Below are 21,390 nucleotides of genomic sequence, written 5' to 3' on the forward strand. Positions count from 1 at the left end.
TCCTACCTTCAAGACTAGTTTAACCCAACTCCTTTAGCCTATCTTAAATCCAGAACACAACCTAGTCATTCCTGTTATTTCAATGCTATCCAGTTTGTTCAGACTTTTTTTTTTTTTTTTTAAAGATGCATCCAGCTGAGGTTTCACCAGCATTCAGGGAGAAGAATAATTTCCTCTCCATGTATTAAACAAATGCCTCTCTTGAAATATCCCCAAAAGAGTTTATTACTTTTGTGACGCTACCACCTTTCAGGCATCTTCAGCTCATGATGTGAGAGAACATTTTTCTGTCTCTTCTATACAGTTTCTCTAACGTATCAAGATCATTTTCAGCTCTGAGCATTCCCTTTGAACAATCTGCAACCTTTCCCAGCTGAACATACACACTTTTATGTTTAAGAGATATTATTTCCTTATTAACCAAGATGACTGATGTCAGTTTTCTCAAATTCCAAACAGTTAACTGATGCACAATTACTGAATATAATTATCTACACTAGGAAAAATCAAAATCAATGGAAAAACAATATGCTTCCATTCACATTTATGCACAGGCAAAACTGTTACCCAGCATTACCACTGAAGATAGCTGGAGATTATCACAAACTGCCTCTTCAGGTTTTAACCTCCATATCAATTTATTTTAAAATCACCCAATATAAAATTGACAGTTTAAATGCCCGAGTTTTTTTTAAAGTGATGAAATCCATTAAAAATGTTTTAAAGCATCTTCCAGCGCACTTAAGATCACTGTACACAGTTTAAACACATTTTAAATCCATCAAAATCATAAGAGTTCTGCAACTTCAACTCATTTTCAGATATTTCCTTCTCCATCTTCAATTATTCTAGGAGTTAACACTTTAAATGATAGCAGTAGCTTCTCATCAGAATTATTCAGACACTTACCACAGTTCATTTTTCATTGTTTATGTTCCTTCACAGTGAAAGGATACCAGGTTCAGAGGGTGCTATTATGACTTATCATAATGAAGTAATGGCATGATATTACTTTTAAGTTGCTTGTTTGTTTAAAGGAATTACAAGCTTTTAAAACATCCTAAACATTTTAAAATTCGAAGTTACTCTGATATGACTCCTTCAAAGGTTCACATGCTGTACCCTACCATACTACTTCATAATCTAAAAAAAGAAAAACAATTGTTAGAGATCCTGACACTGGATCCAGGGCATTTTATAGTACTTCAAAGATCAGACTCAACCTTCTGCCATCAGCAACATGAGACTCCAGAAAATGCTCCTAGAAGTCATTTTCTCTCTTGCTATTTTTGTAGTTTAAATATATCTATAAAAATAGTTAATATGCTTAAGAGTATTATCCTTCTTGTTCTGTTCTGACTAATGAGATTAGTCCCCCCCCCCTTTTTTTTATATACATATAAATTGCTTTATGTAGCTTTAGACATTAGTCTCTTCTTTTACAGAGGAATATACTCAAATCTGAGTCCTTCTTTAAAGATTCCTTTCCAGCTGCCCCCTCATTATTGGCGCTTTCTTCTGACCTTACCTACCTGCATCTTTTTCCAAAAAATAACATCCTTAGCTAGGCACTGCACTCCAAGTATGAGCAAATTGCAGTAAATACTACCTGATTCTATGCTCTGTAACAATAGCTTTGCTAGTTTACTTAACCAGCCACCCTGAAAAATTAAGATCTATAATTAAGCAAAATAAAATCAAGTACACTTAAATTTCAATTTGTCCAAATTCATAGGTCTTCTCTGTACTGCAAGATTTTAGAAGGAAAAACATCATATAAAAAAGTTTGCAAACTATACTGTCTTAAATCTTTCTATGAAGAAAGAAGACCATAAGGAATTGAGAGGTGTCACATTTTCAGATTATCCAAGTGAGAGTTCATCATGTTTGATAACACAGAACATGATCCATTTCCTCTCACTATGAGGTGGCTAGAACCAAGAACTCTTTTGTGTCTTTCATGTCCATCAGTGTACATGCATTTCTGCATAAGGACACCTGTTAATAAGCTAGTAGTAGTTCTTTATATAACTAATTATTCTCTCTTTGATCACTGAAACAACTGTGATATAAATGAAAAATATAATAAGATGGAAGAAAAACAAATCTCAATTTCTTAAAGTTTTACATTATTGCATATAACCCTTTGGATGTGGGCAAAAACATGTCTGGGGGATTTCATCTGCCTACTTTATATATATTTTATCATCCCTCTCAAATGACATTTAATTCTGCTCCTCTATCAAAAACTGTCTTGTATTTTGACTGTCCAAAAAAAAAAAAAAAAAAAAGCATTTGCTTAGTATGCTCCATCCTCCAACTCAGAACTACTGCTACAAATAAATTAATCTTTTCAGAATACTTCAGCAGATGGTTCCCTGTCCTTTGAAGAATGCATGTAATTGAATCTGATTGCCTGTAAAAGCAAGAATTAACATCACTGAATGGGGTGGGAGAGCAAGTGCAGGTTTTTTCCTTAAACAGCTCTGCCAATAAACTAACTGACCTCCAACTTCCATCCTAGAGTCCAGAACTACAATACAGGTCATTCATATGGACAAACGTAATCCAGGAAAAAGCTAAAGGTTGTTTACTGTTTTCTATCTTGTCAAACCAAGTATATACAGGTCGCTCAAAGGCAAAAATCTAGTACACTGCTTAATTATTCCACTGATCCAAGAGGGGAATTGGTAGAGATGTAGGCACTGGAAAAAAGGCCATGACTACACAGTTATATGTTTTGTGGCCATCTTGCTCCCACCAACTGCAGTATCTGTTACACAGCTTTTAATTCTGTAACTCACCACTGTACAAGCACAAACCCAAGTCATCCCATACTGCCCACTTTTTCTCTTAAGAAGGTAAAAGGATGCACATGAACAAAAACAAGAACAGAAAAAACAAACCACATCAAGGAAAACACAACACTGAAGAGAGGATGAGGCACAAAGCACAACTGCAACCACACTGTGTACTGGAAAGGACAAATTAGAGTAGCTACAGAAGCTTGAGCCTGAAACACCTTAAGAAAAATCAAAGATATCACTACAGCTGTTGCAAGGAAGAGATTTCAAACAAAAGCAGTACCAATCTTAATTAAATTCTGTTCATCAGCTGAAGATCTAAATGCCAAATGAAATTAAAAACTTTTGAAACAATTAAGTCTCAGAGGTTTTATTTCAAATTATGACGTTGTTAAATCCAGACTATTTGAAGACACCCCCAAAAGAGGAGAGGAAAAAAAAAAGAAGAAAAAGAAAAAGTGATGATTGATGCTGTATTGCAAGCTAACAGCATCAGCAATGGTCAGCAGTGCAGCTGTTTGGTCTACCCATAAAGGAAAGGAAGCACTCCCACCCCCCTCACCCTCTCCTAGCGGACACAAGGAGTAGGACTCACTAGTCCTAGAAGGAGACATTCCTCCCTCCCTCAAAAAATCCACAGCAGAACCAATAAAAGCAGGAGGGGCAGGGGGAGGAGGAAAATAAAAATCTTAGGTACTCCAACGAGGCCTCAGATAACCCTGTGGCAAGCATGAGGAGAATCAACAGGATTAAGAGTCACAAGTCTGATTTGAACAGACTGGTTCACTCCCCCTCTCTACTCCCCTCCCAAAAAAGCCAGTGAGATCTGGCCATCCAGCAAACAGACATGCATAAAAAGCTCTCCTTGCCAGCTCTGTTTAATCCATCAGCTGCAAGAAAAATGGCTTAAACAAGCATTTTTGGCTGCTGAAATGGAAAGCGACAGAAATGGCTATGCAAGTCCATAGCGACCAACTAACTCAGCCTTTGCTAACTCACATCTGTCTCTGGCCCACTCGGAGTCTGTAACCTCCTTCCCCCTCATCTAGCGCTTTCGTCTGACAAAGCTGCGAGTCCCCGCTGCATCCCGTCTCATTCTGCGTATGCGATCCTACTGGCTCTTCAGATCACCGATGCCAAAGCACCACAGAGCGCAGCAGATGTGACCACATCTGCATCTTTCTTTTGCCCATTTAAAAAAAAAAGATAAATAAAATCTGAGGATCTTTAATGTAAACGATAACTGTCAATAACATAAGGTATACACCACTGGTTTTCAGTGATAATAAAATATAGCCCATAATTATAAGTGAAACTAGAAAGAAACAGCTAGCACAGTACATTCAAAAAAAACCCAGTGATATCTAAGCTTTTGACTAAAGGTTGTGTAGAAGCTTGAAAAGATCAAGAGGACCATACCTAATCTGCACACTGCATAGGTGACAATGAAAACCTAGGACTTGAATGTCCTCTAACAATCGCAGATTTTCAGAAGCTTTATTTTAGTTACTGTGGGCCTACGAGGACAACTGAAATGTAAGTGGTTTTTTTAGAGATCCTTATCTCCCAGCTACAACCAGTCCCTGACCACGCAGCAAAAATCATTTCTGGGACAAATTCAATGGCTTAGCTAGAACTGCCCTTAACGTGGAATTTTGTCTTTTTTGAAATGACGTAAGCCAAACGAGACAGAACAGCACAAGCATACATAGAGCTTACCTGCTGTCAGCCTCAATGAAAGAACAGTGCCTTAAATCAGTTCTAAACGTGTTTCTCCCCCTCCCCGCAAAGCCTTAATAAAACGGGTATTACAGAAACCAAGAATAAACTGGCAACATGGCAAGTATCAGTGTCAACAGAAAGGAACTTCCTTTACAAAAAAAGCCATGTTGCCATACACGTTAACCACTGCAGCTGAAAGGGTGTTTGTGTTTCACCTGTAAGTGCACAGAGATCCAGTTTGCACGTCATGTTACGTCGTGCAGGAAGAAGCAGTTGCTAAGAGTTCCAGCAAATGAAGTTTCACCAAGACAGATGAGCCCCCTTCCTGCGCTATAGAGCGATCATTAGTGCAACACGGGGGATGAGCAACAAGCATGGGGAGCATGTTAGCGGCTGTTTCGTGTACAGCTACAATCTGGTTACGAAAGAAAGCAGACTGCAAGTGTACTACGTCGGCACAGCTGACTTGTCCACATTTCGGCTGTGACCTGGTTGTAAACAAGTACAGTAAAAACCCTGCCATATATATGAGCCTTTTAATAAAAAGATATGGCCCACAGAGACGAGAGATTCCAAGATATGGAACAAGACTCTAGGTTGTTAAAACAGACCACATTTCCATAGTAAAGAGAAGGCCAGTCTCCGATTGTAGTAAAGGTACATAAGCCGCGGTGTGCCCTCCCCTGAGGAGAGTTACATGATCTCTACAAGGTCTGTCTTGCAAAGAGCTCAAATAAATAAATAAATAAATAAATAAATAACATAAAATCAGAAAGAGCCACTGCACGGAAAAATCCACATCACATACCACCCAGGAAAGTTGCAGAGAAGAGGGAAGTCTCTGTCCATTAACTTGTATTATTTTATTCAGAAAGCCTTTCCCCAAAGGAGAGGAAAGGGATAGGAGGTTGCAGATTTTCTGCATTCAGTTAACTAGGAGCAGCAAACTTCCCCCCCCTTGTCCCGCCCCTACAACTGCTAGCTTCACACATCTGCATTGTTACCTTCACTTTTTCTCTTCTCAGGCAGCAGAAAAGACAATTTTCATCAAAAGACCAATCAGAAACACCTTCAGGCTCACAGTCTGTAAATCAGAGGAATAGCAGATTACTTCATATTCATAAACCGCGACATAACTGGAGCCAGAAGAGAAATGCCGAATTAAATACCTGTTTCACAACATTCTTGCCTGCATTCTGAAGATGCAAGCTTCATTTCGGCCATATTTCTAAATCCCCACATTACCAAACTGTATACATTTTATCTATGCACAACAAATCTGTTTTTTCTGAGCACTGCCAAATACACTCCAGCTACATAAAGATGAACGCACACTCATTAGTAATTTTAGCCAATATGAAACTAACTGTGAGCACTGCCTGGGGGAGGGGGGGGAGCACAAATCACCACGGTAACACACATTTTCTAGAGGCAGAGCTGGGGCTGCTTCTGTCATTAGAAATGCAGAACAAGATACAAACATAGAGATTGAATACCTTTAAACAAACTGAGATCTTTTAATAATCCAGGTCCAAACAGGCCTTCTAGAATACTTTCAAACCCTAAAAGCAAATAAAAGAATTGTTAGCTTTCTAGATCAAGCACGTCACTACAAGAATATTCACAATAGCAGTTCTATATTTATCTGTTCCAGGAACACAGCTCAACGTGTTTTCTCTTAGTATTACAAGATGTATGGGTCAATTGTGATGGCTGAACTACCGACAAGCCATAGCAGAGTCTAGAATCCACTGACTGCTGTACTTTTGTAAATAGCTAGGTAAAAACAAAGACTGTTACAACATCAAAATGGTTTATTTTGGAAAGAAAATTGGAAGTTATAGGTTCTACAATATGCTTCTCAATGCCAGGTAATTTCTGTATGAAAGATTCTCTTGCTTCAGCCTCCAAACTGAAATAATGTATGCTTTCCCAATTAAATCATAATAATAATTAAAAAAAAAATTCTTCCATCTCTGATTGGCACTCAGTTAGTTTTCTGAATTTCAGGAAGTTTTAGAATCATTTTTTCCTGAAAAGTTACACATTTTTCAAAGAGAAAATACTAAGGAAAGATTCAGCAGTGCCATTCCCTTAAGGAACCAAATACCAATCACGATACTGCTCTTGCCATAGAACTGCATCTACTATACACAGTTTGATTTACTTCAATGCCATGATTTATGCCTCACTTAAAATAAAATCTAACCAATTTTAGTTTTATTCCAAAAGAGGAAAAATCTTTCTCAAAATTACTGCCATTATTTGGAAATGTTAAATCAATATTACACTAAACCCCTGCTGGGAGTAAAATCTACAGAGCCATTAACTACCCAGTACTGTGAGAAGACAAGTTAACAGAGTGAATATGAAGAGTGCAAAGACTATTTTAAAGGGGACAGACAAATTCCACCTGAACATAAAAATGTATTCCCTAATATGGTGATAAAACTCAAGATTTTCTCACTCGCTCTGTGTATGTATTTCTCCCCCCACCCCACCCCATACTTTTGCTTTGTACATTTTATAACAGTTTGTATATAGCTGGTAAGCCAACTTCTCCTACTTGCTTGGATCTCAGAGGCAGAGGAAGAAATAACAGATTTTTTTTTTTTTTTTTTAAAGACATGAAAACATAGCTTTAAACTTGCAGAAACTTGTATGGGTGAATCAGGGACATATAAATTACCTGAAATAGCCTTTTTAAGAAACCAGTCTAAAACTAAAGTAATCACATGCTGTGAGGGAAATCAATTATTACATAGCAAAACAGCAGTAATTCTAAAATAACTCTGCCTCTCTACAAATCTAATATCACAGTTCTCATTTAGGCAGCAGTCGCATCTTCAAAAGGAAAGGGTGTCAGCAAGAGTTCCAGTGCACTAACATTATGAGATAACAGATGCTGGACCCTATTGAATTTTTAGCCTGTAACACTCTTTAGACAGCCAAAAGCATTGCCAGGGCATAACACAATCCTTGATATAACATCTAGCAAAGATCGATGCTAAAAATCTAATCGTAAAAAGCACCGAGCAGGGAACAAACTAAAAACATGCAAGAGTTACGGTGGAACAAAAATCAAGAGCAAAAAGAAATAGGGGGGAGATAGAGAACAATTTGCGAAAGGAGAAACTGGAAAAATATCCCACTGAACAGCACCTTGTCAGGCAGAGAAGTAGCACTGCCTCCAAAAAAAAGCCAATTCAGGCTTCAGGAAGTGGCAGGAACAGTGGCAAAGGGCCGATCAACCTGACCTAGAAGAAAAATAGGAGAATCAGGGTATTGACCCATAGGTTTATAATGCTGACACTTTTAGGGGTAGCGACCCCTCAAAATTCATAACTGAAATGAAACTTGAAGTAAAACAGCTAACCAACCTCTTTCTTTTTTTGTTATAAGCCAAGAGAGCTCAGATATTTTACTCAAACTCACCACGCTTAAAATAGTAACTGCCAATGACTCATGCCCCACCGTTTGCCTTGCATGCAATTGCACAATGAAATCCCTGCCAAGTTTTACAGCTTGGATATTGTACAATCAGAGTTTGCTAGCCCACTGTTCTCAGTGATGCTAATGCCACTCAGTTTTTATTAATATTAAATATTGGATTTAGCAGTTGCATAGCAACAGCAGAACATCTTATGTGCAATGCTTGACATTAAAAAAGGCAAATAAGGGAAGTATGAATGTATTCAAAAATTATACTAAAGACTGGCAAAACTGCCATGAAGCCCTGTACCCCCCAAAATGCAAAGTGTAATGCAGTAATGTCAGTCTAAGCACTGCCATGTAATATTCAGTCATTCAGGACTCCAGAAGAGCAACTGTGTACAGTTAATCATGCATAATATATTGAAAACAAAGTCTTGTAAAAGGAACTGCCTCCTTTTTATATTTTTCTTCTCTCCATTGTCACTGCTCTTAGAAGCCTGAAAAGAACATTTCTTTTCCTACCGATTGTCCTTTTCCATTTGGCAGATGATCTTTTCCAGTATTTGAAATGGAACAGAAATTAACATGGCTGCCTCTGCTAAATTCCTTATTTTTATATCTTCATCATCTATATTTCAGCATTTGACACTTGACAGCAGCTAGAGAGCAGGGCCAGTGGACAAGTTGTAGGAATAACACAATTAGAAAAGAGGAAAAGGGAAGAAAATTCCAATATTTTAGTGGTTTCTCTTTTAGAGATGTTACTCACAATTACAGTGGCCATACTTTTAAAAACCCTTACAGTGCTACTAGTGTTCTATAAAACAAAAAACTTCTTTTTAATTCTCACACTAACACCCAAAAGATGTCTTGAGCATTGAGAATGTTTTATTTTATAGAATTCAAAACAATCTTTTGTATCTCAGAAGGCTCTCTAGCAAGTGAGGAATTAGTTAAAACAAGCAAAAACAACAACAAACCCTAACCAAAGAGAACAAAGAAAACCCTTAGAACTGAAGCAAAGCTGAAACACATTTTTATATTCAGATTGTTGCACATAACTGTTTATATTATTACATAATTATTAGCTCCAAAAATAAGGTAGTACTTAGAAAATATCATTGTCTAAAATGAAAAAAGTCAGAGTATAGACGTGCCATTTTTATGCTAACAGTAACAAGCACAGAAACCCAAACAAAATGAGTCAACTGTTCAGTTTTCAATGCGGTCAAATTTCAGAGTTTTTCCTCTGCACCTAATAGTTTTGTTCTGCTCTCATTTCTGGCATTTTCATCCTCCCTTCTGCAACCAAATATTTTAAATCATAACCAACAAAATTTAATTAAAGTTTAAACTGAACAGTGTCCAAGAGAACAACAGTTCAACATCTCAAGCTTTGCAAAAGATCCCATTAGATCCTTGCATCTTTTTTTGCCTTAAAACCAAGCGCACTTGTAATGATTAAGCAGTCACCAGCATCCTCGAGATAACTGTTGCAAAGAAGCTGTCCCACGAGTAGTGCAACAAAGCCCGACTTCCTACTGACTTTTGTCCTGTTTCTCCACTCCTACAGTAAAGCCAGCCCAGTCTCTCAGGTCACTTACGACTTCACCCGGTGCACACAGTATATCCAGTTTCACACCATGCTGTACCTTTGTCTCCTGTAAAGACCAGTATGGAAAGATGAACTGGCATCATGGCTCATTCCAAGTTTCGACTTGTGTATAGGGGGGTTGGGGTGCGCGTGTGTGTGGCACATGCAAGAGTGTGTGTACTGACTGCTCAGCCAGCAAAAGTGTCAAAATGGGTAAATTAAGCTCAGCCTGAAGTTTTTCCTCAGTGGGAGCATGAAGTTTGGGTTGCTATTCAACACTTTCCCCAAGTTTTATCAGCCGTAATGGGTAAGTTTTAAGATATTAAATTCCTAACTGCTTTGTCAAGTTTGGCTGAAACTGACCAGCAAATTCGGAAGTCAGGAGCAGGGCGAGGACAGAGAAGCAAGAGGGATCAAACACAACCCGCTTCCTTGGGGAGGGGTGGAGGTGGGGAAAATCAAGCTAGGATTACTATCAACTATTTAAATTACTACTGCTTCAAAGAGGGAGCCAGCTCCAAAACAGTTCGCATCTAGCCAGGATTGTTACCACTCCAAGTGGAGACAAAGGTCTAACAAAGTTCCCAAGTCCCCAGCCTCATCCTCACACCATCAAAAGACACAAAGTGTCAGCTGAGCTCTAGGAGACTTCCACAGGCACTGCAGTAGGTTCACTTCAGATGAGTACAGCAGTAATGCCCTGAAAAGAGAGCTCCAGGTAAATCCTCACTTCTCTTAAGGTTCTCTTTTGGGAAGAAACCTTGTCCAAGAAAAATCTGAGGACAAAGTCCTGATCAGAGATGAGCGATGTTCTGTGAAAGGCTATCAAAGTAGAGCTTCCTTCATTCAGGCACAGACTTAGGAACTGAAACCTACTGAAGAAAGCAGACATAGGATTCCTCCAGCAGAGTACTGGCAGTGCAAACCAGTCAATCCTTTATTAAAAGCACATATAAGGGACACTGTGGCACATTATTACTCATGTTAAAGCTACATCAAAGACAGAGGTGAAGTTCTGTACATCTACTCCTTTTCCTTTGCCACCACATGCAAAGAGAAAGTTGATGTCCTATAGCCTTTGCCTCGAGACTCCTATGCTGCAAGAGGGTGTTCCCACAAGCCCAAACACTACGTCACCAGAATGGACTTCAAAACCTGCAGAGTATTTGGTTGTACTATTTCCACTTGTGGAGTCTACTTACTAATTTATTTTTCTGACAAGTTAGTACAACAAAAGCAGAGACTTACAGCTGTTTTGTCTCAAGATGAGACCTAGAAAGAAAGAGTCTCACAGTTTTGCTCTACTGTCAGTGCTACTTGCATTTAGACAACCAAGAAAGGACTATGCTGGCTGATCTCCAGCAATATGGATACAGCAAAGACATTCTCCTCTTTAAAGTCAGTAATGCAAGTTCTTCCGAAGGAAAGGTGGATGCACTTTTGAACCGCCACTGCCATGGTTTTGAATTTCAAACATTCCCCCCCACAGCCCCAACAGTGCAGCTCAAACATACCCTTTAATACTCACCACATAATTCAGTTCCAACCATATATTTAGTCAAAGTAGTAAAGCATGTGTCACTTACCAGAAGCCAAATGATTTTGAGTAAGGTAAAGAAACACTATAGCCTGTCTTTACTATTATATCAATAGTTAAAGGACTCCAAAAAATCAACATAGCAAGGATCCTGAAGGGGGAAATAAAAATAAACATACAAATGTGTCAACTGTTCAGCCCTACAACTGTCATTTTGAGATCTAGTTTATGAACTGATATTCACAGATCAAGACAGAATAAGTAAGTGCTAGCCAGGGTACCAGTTAAGTATACTAGATATTATAGACAATGTCCCACCAGAAAATAAAACGACCAACTCCTCCACCATTTATTTATAGTAGGTATCAAGCTGAAATATATACATTTTGCACTTTAAAAGACCAGCTTGAAAAAGCTGAAAATAGAGCCAAATAAGATAATAATTGTCTACATCTTTGTAGAAATTAACTATTTAAGAACTTTTTAATATATACCCTCAAAGCAACATTAAGGATATAAGAATTCTGAACTGTTAATAGAAACAAGGTGACTAAGGTCCAACAGGAGACAAAATAACAAGTTGGAAGTGGGACATGGGGTGTGTGTGGGGGGGGATCCACAACAAAGAACAGAAATCAAAATTCAGAAGTGTTATAGAAGTTTGAGCAAAGAGACACATGAAGATCTAGGGTGAGCAAAGTTGAAACCAAGAAGGTAGCACATATGCATGTTAGCTAAAAAAGCCCTGGAATATGGTAGTATATTAACAAACATTTAATTGAATGACATACCATCATTCAACAAAACTAAACAAGTAGGTGTTATTTAACATTTATAAGTTGACAGTCTCAAAATGCTAGTTTTCTGGGAGTTAAAAAAAATATTTGAAGCAGTGTTCAATTACAGAAAGTCTTGGAATAATGAGAAAGTTCAAAGGGACTGGTAAAAAAACCCTACACCTTTGAAATGTCAAAACATTAAACAGAAGATAATTACTGGGGTCTCAACTTGATATCGATTTTCAGAAATAATGGAACAGGCCATAGGAACTTGACTACTGAGGAATTAAGAGCAAAACCAGTGTCAAGCAACATGGACTTACAAAAAACACCTTATTTAACTTGACTTTTATGAGACTACAAGTTTGATGAACAACAGTAGTAAGTTTGATAAAATATTTTTAGATTTACGTAGCATCTTTGGTCTGGTACCACACATTTTTTTGGTTTTTTTTGCTAGTTCCAGTCAAAAACACAAAAAAACCCCAAACCAAAACAAAGAAAAAACCCCCTAAATCATAGCTGTTGAAACATTAGTATCAATGGGGAGCCAATATCAAGAACATTGCTAGTGGGGTCCCTCAAGTGTTGGTTCATGGCCCTATGCCATTTAACATTTTAGTCAGTGACTTGGAAGAAAGCAGTCACTAAGTTTGCAGAAGATACAAAGACAGGAAGAGCAAAAAAAACAAACAACAAAGGCTGGATCACTGATGCTGCTTACCAAAGCAGATGCAATCCAACACCACTGCTGGGAGGGGAAAGGGGGGGGGGGGACGACAAGAAAACCACAAAAAAACACATCTAGAAACAGGAAAAACAGCTTCTCAAATAGATAACGAGATTCAGTGGCTAAAATTGGAAGCTAGTCAAATTCAGTCAGACATAAGATATCCTTTGTTTTACAAATATGCAACAGAAAACATAAGAAACACACTGCTGAATGAGACCAACACTTCACCTAGCCCAGTATTCTGGAGAGGCTGTTTAGGGCAAGTATGTGGGCTGGCCACTTTAAGATCTAGTCCACTTGTACTCTCTCCATCATTTACATTCATAATATCAGGAGTCTCATTAACTAGTAGGAAGCAACTACCACCATCTCGCACCAGGCTTTTATTGGATTTCTCATGCCTAGATTCTTTGGTCAAGATTGGATATATTTATCCACCGCTATGGGATTTGAAGCAGAAATTAATTCAGAAAAATCCTGCAGTCTACACGCAACACGGGAATTCTGTCCCTTTTAGGACAAGATCTATTAAACTTGAATGCTTCCGACACAGGCAACTTAATAGAAAGGCAAGACCAAGCAACAAGGGAGAATTAAGAAGAAAAAAAAAAATCTACAGGACAGTTATTAATATACATCAAGTCTCAGCACATGCATATAATTATAAGTTGCACATATTCTTTATGCATGCAACATAAAAGATCATATCCACCTATGACAGATCTTTCCATAAGTACCCAAAGTAGAAATGAAAACAACTGTCTCAGCTTTATGTTGTGGAGAACAAAGAAGGAAAAGGCAGCACATCTTCAGTAATTTTTCAAAGTTCAAGCCTATATATTTTTCTTTATGTTAGTGAAACTGCACTGCTCCGGGACTAACTGTAGACATCCCTGCTCCAAAGACAACAGAAGCTTGAGTAAGCACAAGGGCTTTCCCCTATATACCTTGAAGAGCAATCCTAGGTTCTGTAAGAGCAGTATAAACACATGCATACAGAAGACCTACCTACAGGAAGATGTTAAGATAGCAACTGCTTAAAACAATGCTTCAACAACAAGAACAGGCATAACCAAGTCCTATATGGTAATATCTAGTTCTTCTGTACTGCTTGTTGCTAGAATACCTTGGGAATACAAGACAAAAAAAGTGAAATCATTTGCCAAGGTTCCTTGACAGGCCATTAGCGCTGAAGAGAAGAGGAATCCTTGAGCCCCAGACTAATGCTTTATTCCCTAAGGAGCAGCATCTCCAGCAGAGAAAGTTCACTTGAAGCAGTCAAGAGGCCAGTGAGGCACAGAGGCTGCCAAACAGCCATTTCACTGTTACAGGAACATACTACAGTAGTAAGATGAGAAACCAAAACAGGCACAAAAAACTATTACAGCAGTAGACAACTACTGTTGATAGTGAGTGCTTTTAGCCATCCATACTGCAAGACCTCCCCTGCTCCCCCAAATTGATTCACTGAATTCCATCACTGGGCTGTAACTTTATTAAGCAGGAAACTGTAGCAGGACATCCTCACTTTTCTCTTCAAGCATCCTTTCAGCCAAATGCAATTCTTCTTCCTCTGAGAATTAAGTCTAAGCACATTTTCTCTGATGGAATATCATACTCACAGCAAGGCACTTAAAAGTTAATGAGCTAAGTATAGTGGAAAGACAGCTCCGTATCCTAACAATAACGGTACTGCAATGTACTCGCCTCCACAACGGAAGAGAGCTCCACCGAACCCCCTAAAACAAGTTTCTAAATGGGCAGACACAGCAATACTCTCTGGAATGTAGGTACATGAGGCGTTAACATGGCTTTCTTTATCAAAGCCCCTCAGAACCTAATGCATTTATTCTCCCAGCATCCGCTGCAACAGGGAGTTCTCATCTCCTCTACAGGCAGAGAGTAAGACACAAAGAAAACAAGTTATCAAGCAGTTTGGCAGTGCCAGAAATGGAAACAGGTCTCCCTATCCTAAGTTAGCACAAACTGGCAGAATCATCTCTCCACTCTGCAGCAGTACCGCCCCCCGCCAAAGGAAGAAAAAAAAGAAAAAAAAAACCAAAACAGCAAAGTGACAATTTAAAGTGACAATTTACAAACTCTTGTTGCCAGAGTATAGCAAGGCAAAAGTCATAATATGGACCATTTCCCCCCTCCCTGCCCCAAGAGAAATTTTTTGTGATCGGATATCAAGAAGAGAATTATACGAAGGCATACAGCCTCCTTATCTTCAAGGAAAAGTCTCAGCAGGAGAATTCAGGAAAATCCAAGGACTCTTCGCAATGGCTGTCTCAACATCATCTCAAGATGCAGCAATTGCTCTGGCAGACTGAGCTTTAATCTTCATGTGGATTTGCAGGGGCGGGAAGGACAATAGATCTTCTGGCTTGTAGATACTGCACCCCTTTAATCCAGCTAGCTGTTCAAATCAGGGGTTGTGGGGTTTTGCTTTATGTTTTAACTCAAGATCAAGAAGTTTACTGTACGACTAGTTGGTTTTCTCCACAACCAGTCACCACCAATGCAGGACCTGATCTTGGAATCTTCTCACATAAATACTTGCATCTTATTACTTTAGAAAATGAACCAGAAAACCCAGATATCACAAAATGGCAAAGAATGACAACAGAAGAATTTCAATAACAGCCCTTTTGCTATCTCTCTCTCAAAAAACCCAAACCAAAACAAAAAAAACCTAGTGGTTCCTTAATTGTAGAATTCTATCTAGATGAGAAAAACATGTTTTAACAACAAAAAAATTCAAGGCAATATTTGCCTTTTTTTTAAAGTATCTCAGTCCAAAGATGGTGCCTTTAATTGTTTTCCCTCCAAGCCTGAAGCTCTAGCAGGCTCTCAGGTGCATCCTTCACTGAGAAGAAACAATACTAGCCAGAGACGGACAGTTTCTGAAGAGATTAAAAGAGTCAATTAGCCCAAGAATGAGAGTGCTATCAAGTACAAAACATTACAGAACAAAAATTTTCATCTGGAGACCCAAACATTTCCTTCAACTTTAAGCAACTTTTTCCATATACAATAGCATTGCATTGCTTATTACAGGGGGGGAAAAAAAAAAAAAAACAACTCGAAACTTTTCTTCTTTGGAGACAGCCTGTTAATGCTACACTGCCAAGCAAAGTTAAGATGACATTCATTAACCACCATTATTTATCCCTGTATCTTATGTTACCCCAGCACAAGCATTAGAATAGCCTTGCAGTAGATAGAATTGATCTGTCTGGAAAATACCTCCCACAGAAGGGATTATATTGCCAGCAGGGTCAATGCACTGCTCCAGTTTATTTCATGGCCACAGTAGTGCTTGTACCAGATCAGGCAGAGTCAGGTGTGCTGGGAGGAACAAGTTGCCACAGGTAGGTATAGCGGAGGCTCCAATCGTTTTAAAACATGGAAGAACTTCTCTTTCCCCCAACAAGTTGTACATAGGGAAGCTTAAGATACCAGTGATTTCCATTCCAGCCTCAAAAGATATGTATTAATATCGTACAAAAGTGTGTTACAAGTGTGGTTTAAACTATTACTATGGGCTATATTTCAAATTCTGTAGCAACCCTATCGAAATGGGTTCAGGCCCTTCTCCTTAATTCTAGAAGCTCAATCCTTCCCCACATCATTCTCTGCAACTCACAGCCACCCAGAGAACCAGGCCACCTTAAAAAATTCAGCTAAACAAACAGCCCCAAAAGGGTAGGCAAACTGCTGAATCCACTTAAACACAGATCGCCAGCAGAAAGAGTGTCTGCTAAGCCATAGCTGTGATCTAGCAAACACTTCAGAGCCCATCCTGGTTTCACCTCCTTTTCTACCGGAAAGCTCAGTTATACATCATCATTCAACACTGACTTAAGTCAATGCCTTCTTACTCTGTTATCTGATATCAAACAGAACTCTGTGGCAAGCCACTACCTGACTGTCCCAACGATGAGTGCGCCTTGTGAGTGGCAAGCTAACAGCATCCTCAAAATTCTTACGAAATGCAAAGATGCACCATTTCATTAGGTCAAATGATTATTTCACTACAATGCTAGTGAATAAATTTTATCCTAGATTTTGATTAAAAACACGGATTTTTGTCCACTCTAATACACCACGCTATAAACTGTTAGTTTAGCTAGCAGGCTCAGGAGCAGCCAGCTGAGCTGTCCCTACAACAGCAGAAACCTCCAGGAGGGGAAAGCAGGCATGAATAACGCAGAAGTCATTACATCCAACTCCAGGAAAGCTGTTCCCACCCCCAAGTCAGAGCACTATAGAAGAACTGTCATTTGAGTTTGGTGCAGTAGTTCAAAATAAGGTGATATGGTGAAGTTTAAAGTTATTCACTACATATACAGTCTTCATTTTTATAGCACATACTTGTGCTCCCCTAGCACAAGTACCCACCTGGAAAGACTGATGTCCCCAGTCAAGTAAGCCATAGCTGTTTTACATGAGCCACCTATATACACTATAAAACCATGTTCTGTCTGAACAAGTCAGTTTTAACGAGCTTCTCTGAGATCTTGTCAGCCTCTTGTGAGGTGTTCTGGAGCTTTTCATCTGACAAAGGTGTCTAGCTCCTCTTTCTATTTCAATTTTCAAGTATAAACATGATGAAGGAACTTCAGAACCTAGATTACCTGTGATAGCTGAGTTCAAGCTCTTGAAGGGAAAATATCTTTTTTAATCTTTGTTTCCTCCCCCCTTATTGATAGGGTTGCTTTGGCAACTACTGATTAGAGAATTAGCATTTAGACAGGGCAGGAGAGTTTACATTGCCCATTTTTTTTCCAAACTTTTCAACGAAAAGAATAGCTTCTTCTTCAAGGAGACTGGCTGGAAACTGTACAACAGATAAAGCAAAACAGAGTATGTGCATGTGGCAGCTGTGAGGGGACAGAGCAAGAGTCACTGATATAAAGAAAGATAGTATGAAAAACACATGAAAAAAGTGTATATGGTCAGTAGCTATTTTGCTTGAGGTTCTAAGTGACCCCAGATGGAGTTACTATCCCTTGACTCCTGTATTGAAGAAGCAGAGCTATAGAAGAAAGCAATTCAATTAAGGGGAGTCACATAGCACTGCAGAATCTACATCATGGAAACAAAGTTCAATCTTTACTACAGTGAATATAAGCTTGATATTTTAAGGCGGCTTCCCAGAAGCCCTGGAAAAGTACCCTTACCAGATGGACTGTTCAGTTACAGTCTCTACAGAAAGGGAGAAAGGATGATCTAGGCCAAATCCACTAGGCATTGCCGGCAACTACACAGAAATGAAAGGATAATTTAAGGGGCGGTGGAGAGGAGAAAGGAAGACCACCAGCATGCAAAGGGGAGTATCTTAGGGTTTAGAGACATTAGCAAAGAATTCATATTAGCTACAAAGCAGAATATAATGACTAATTGTAATCAGTTAAGCCACATTCAGAGATACACTTTAAGTGATGCGCTTGTGAATCCACAAGGCAGTGAAAACACAGTGCAAAAGGAGCACAGTTCAGCTAACTAACCCCACCAGCTTTAGGGTAGTTTGTATGCCAATAGCAGCAAAAGCACAATCGTACAAAGCAAGCACATGATAACTCTTGCAGATAGCACTGAAGATATAGCTGTATTACTATTGTTACCCTTGTACCAGCAAAAGTAAAATGCTAGCAGAAATATTCTTGCCTGTGCTTCATTTGCACCTTTATTACACATACACAACCTTAGAAGTTGCAAGCCTTGATATTCCTTTGGATGCAGAGAAGCATGCTGGCACAGTTGCTGAGAACTTTATAACTAAAGATTATAGCAGTAAAGCAATTTGGTACCGTATCAGTAGTTTGTGGGAACTGCAATTGCCAAATGTGATGGAGCACTACTCAATTTAGACTAGCAGCAGTCTTTTTTGGGAAGCACTCTTCCCAAAGAGCAAATGACTGATAAATCTGTCTCACTTCTAATGCCATGTAATGTTTGCCATCATTTCATTTAACAACTCTTTGAACTTTACTAACCTTTTAGCTTCAGATATACATCATCAATTCCATAAACTATGCCTATAGACACACCTCACAGGAGAGCCGCCCACTTTCTCTAGACTATTTTGTGTATGACTAAAATTGGAGTTACAGTGAGCTTGTCTTTTTCTTCCTCGACAGCAACACTGAATGGAGGAAAGACTGCTTAAAACTAGTCATTTCTATTCACACTCTTCAATTTTCATTTGCAGTACAAACAACTGTACAGGTGCACTCACAGAACTAAAGAGAATTAAAATATATTTTTTTTTTTGCTGCATGATTTCTAGATAGAAAAAAATTCCTGGCCTGATCCAGTTATGTCAGCAGGAACAAGTGGCAGGACCTGGTACAACTTAGCAACACTGCTGAAAGCAAAACCTCTGTTTAACCTCATAGATTGCTCCCTCAGAGTGCCTTTCCCTTTTGCAGATCTGAGATAGACATTTGAACTAGGTACTGGATCAGAGCTGAAGATCATATTCAGAACAAAACCCTCAGGATTTGGTGGATGCAAAAGTAACAGGATAGGAAATATATCATTTATGATGATCACACGGGATATCAAAATTATGCCGAATATTTAACAGTTTAAATTGCACTTAACTGAGCTGTGCGCACAGTAATTTTAGCTCCCGCTATCATCTTCAAGTCTTCCTCAAGCCAGAGAGTTCTGTGCCACTTTTTGTCATTGCTCAGTCTTCTCAACTGCGTTTACTCCAGACCTTCTAGAATTCCTGAAGTACAGCTCACTAGCGGCCTTTCACAAAGTCCAACCTTTAATCCACTGTACTTCAGGTGAGGCCATGCTACCCCCTCAGAACTTTTATTTTCGGTCTAGTTGGAGTTCTTTCCTTGGAAACAGAGTATGTGAGCTGAACTTGAGAGAGAAGACAGCAGTTCCACATTTTCTCTACACTAAGTTTCTCAATGTCATTGCATTGTGGCAGACCCTCAGAACACTCCATTACAGTCAATAGAATTATGGGTTTCTGCAAAGACAAACATCTGCAGATCAGCCTTCTAAAACAGCCAGCCTTGTTCCAATTTTACAGCTGGTATCTCAATAAAAGGGTCTTAGTAACACTTAGATCATCTTTGGTGTTAAGAAAACAAAAACACTAGGAGAATACTCAACCTTCTAAGGCTCTGCCTACTACTGATCCTTTGTTTGAAGTCTGAATTTAATTTTCCAGGTAATCTACACACAAAGCTTTTTAAACTTAGCATTCCACACCATATTGTGATACTGAATTCAGTGGAGACTGAAATATCCTGTAACAACCTCTATATGTAGAAACAGAAGCACGTTACATTTTTGAGTGCTGCTTTGCTAGAAAAGCTTCAGCTTTTAAGATCAGGGTCACTGTCCACTTATATCCAATGCAGCTCTTTTTGCAACTTCTGAACTGTCCTTTCAGAAAAGTATTCCATAAATGGATTTCCTAGTCTATGCCTTGGAATTTCTGGCAGTACAACAATATAAATAATGAAGGAACGCGATACAAATTGTGCTTCTGCAGGCTACATGCTAATCATCCTAAGGAATAAAGTCTGAAGTAATACTAACTACAACATGTCTACAACATTTTGCAAGTATCTTCCCTTAAAAATGACAAACAATTTGGATAGTTTTTCCCATGGAATTTCTCACACATAAATTTCTCTAGAAGAAAAAGAATATCATGCACATATAACAAATAAAGTATGGCATAAAGAATGAACAATGATTGCAGAAGATGGTGTATGCAAGAAGCCTGAATAACAGAATTTCAGGCAAATACCTTACTCTCCACTTGTGTCAATTTTATAACCTTCAGAGGATGTAAGGCATTTCAGATATAGGTTTTTTTTAAGTGTTCCTTGATACTAGAAACACATTCACAGCCTCAGGAAGTATTAAACTTCCAGGACATATTCTGCTTAAGCAGATTTTATAAAGTTAAAATAATCAATAGGACTCAATGAGTTTCAGATCCTTTTGAAAAGCTTGTAAGCAACCACTCACAAACCCGCTTTTCTATAAAACCATAGGAGTAACACCAGAAGGGGTAACTAAAGGAATTAAGCTACTAAAACAAGATGTCACAAGATAGCAGAACAAGTGTTGCAAAACACTGCACTTTCCTAGCACAAGTTCTTCTGGGAATGTCTGTCAACATAGTTAAGCCAAAGAAGAACCGCAATCTTACCTAAAATTACTGCCCATGTACAGAGTTGGACAGCAGAAGTGAAAACCCAAGCAGAGAAACTATAGTCAATTACTTTAAAATGTTAGCTGATAGGATTGATAACAGCTTTAACAACAAAAGGAATTCAAACCACATGATGAGAAGGGTCCTTTCATCTAAAAGGGGACAAAAGTGGAAGCACACTGGAGCACCAGTGCTGGAGAGGAACTTGCAAAATGCATGGCTATGTTCAACACATCAGCTATCAGCATCAAATTCACTTCTGTAATTAAAGTAGTTGCTTATAGTAGTGTTTCAATAAATAATTCAATTAAATATAGTAGTATCTGAATACATGAGATGCTCCAAGAGGTGATCAAGTCAAAAATACATACTTCAAAAATAGTACATTAGCTTAACACTGACTTCATCAGCTTTGAACTGCTAATTACTGCCAGGCAATTGCTTACATAACAGAAAACATGCAATATCTTGTTTTGCAATAGCTACACAATCACAAAACACATTTAAAAGAAGACTGCATTATCAAATTTTCAAAAGTAGTTTAGCATAAGGTCTTAGTCTTCCAGACAAGTACCAGAATTATCTA

General features: G+C 38.6%; 1 protein-coding gene across 4 annotated transcripts in view; it reads right to left on the reverse strand.

Annotated features, from left to right (window-relative positions):
• The window catches only part of LCOR (ligand dependent nuclear receptor corepressor), an 87,631-nt gene that overhangs the window by 47,550 nt on the left and 18,691 nt on the right, over positions 1-21,390 (reverse strand). For 3 of the 4 annotated variants that reach the window (XM_067300132.1, XM_067300129.1, XM_067300130.1), the window contains 2 exons: positions 6,023-6,088; positions 5,531-5,610 (listed from right to left, as the gene is read on the reverse strand). The exons of the other annotated variant lie outside the window; for it this stretch is intronic. The gene's annotated coding sequence lies outside the window, so the exon portion shown is untranslated. The remainder of the gene's footprint in view (positions 1-5,530; positions 5,611-6,022; positions 6,089-21,390) is intronic. 4 annotated transcript variants of the gene reach the window in all.

This window comes from Apteryx mantelli, chromosome 7 (assembly GCF_036417845.1).
Source record: "Apteryx mantelli isolate bAptMan1 chromosome 7, bAptMan1.hap1, whole genome shotgun sequence".
In the NCBI taxonomy this organism is placed as follows: domain Eukaryota; kingdom Metazoa; phylum Chordata; class Aves; order Apterygiformes; family Apterygidae; genus Apteryx; species Apteryx mantelli.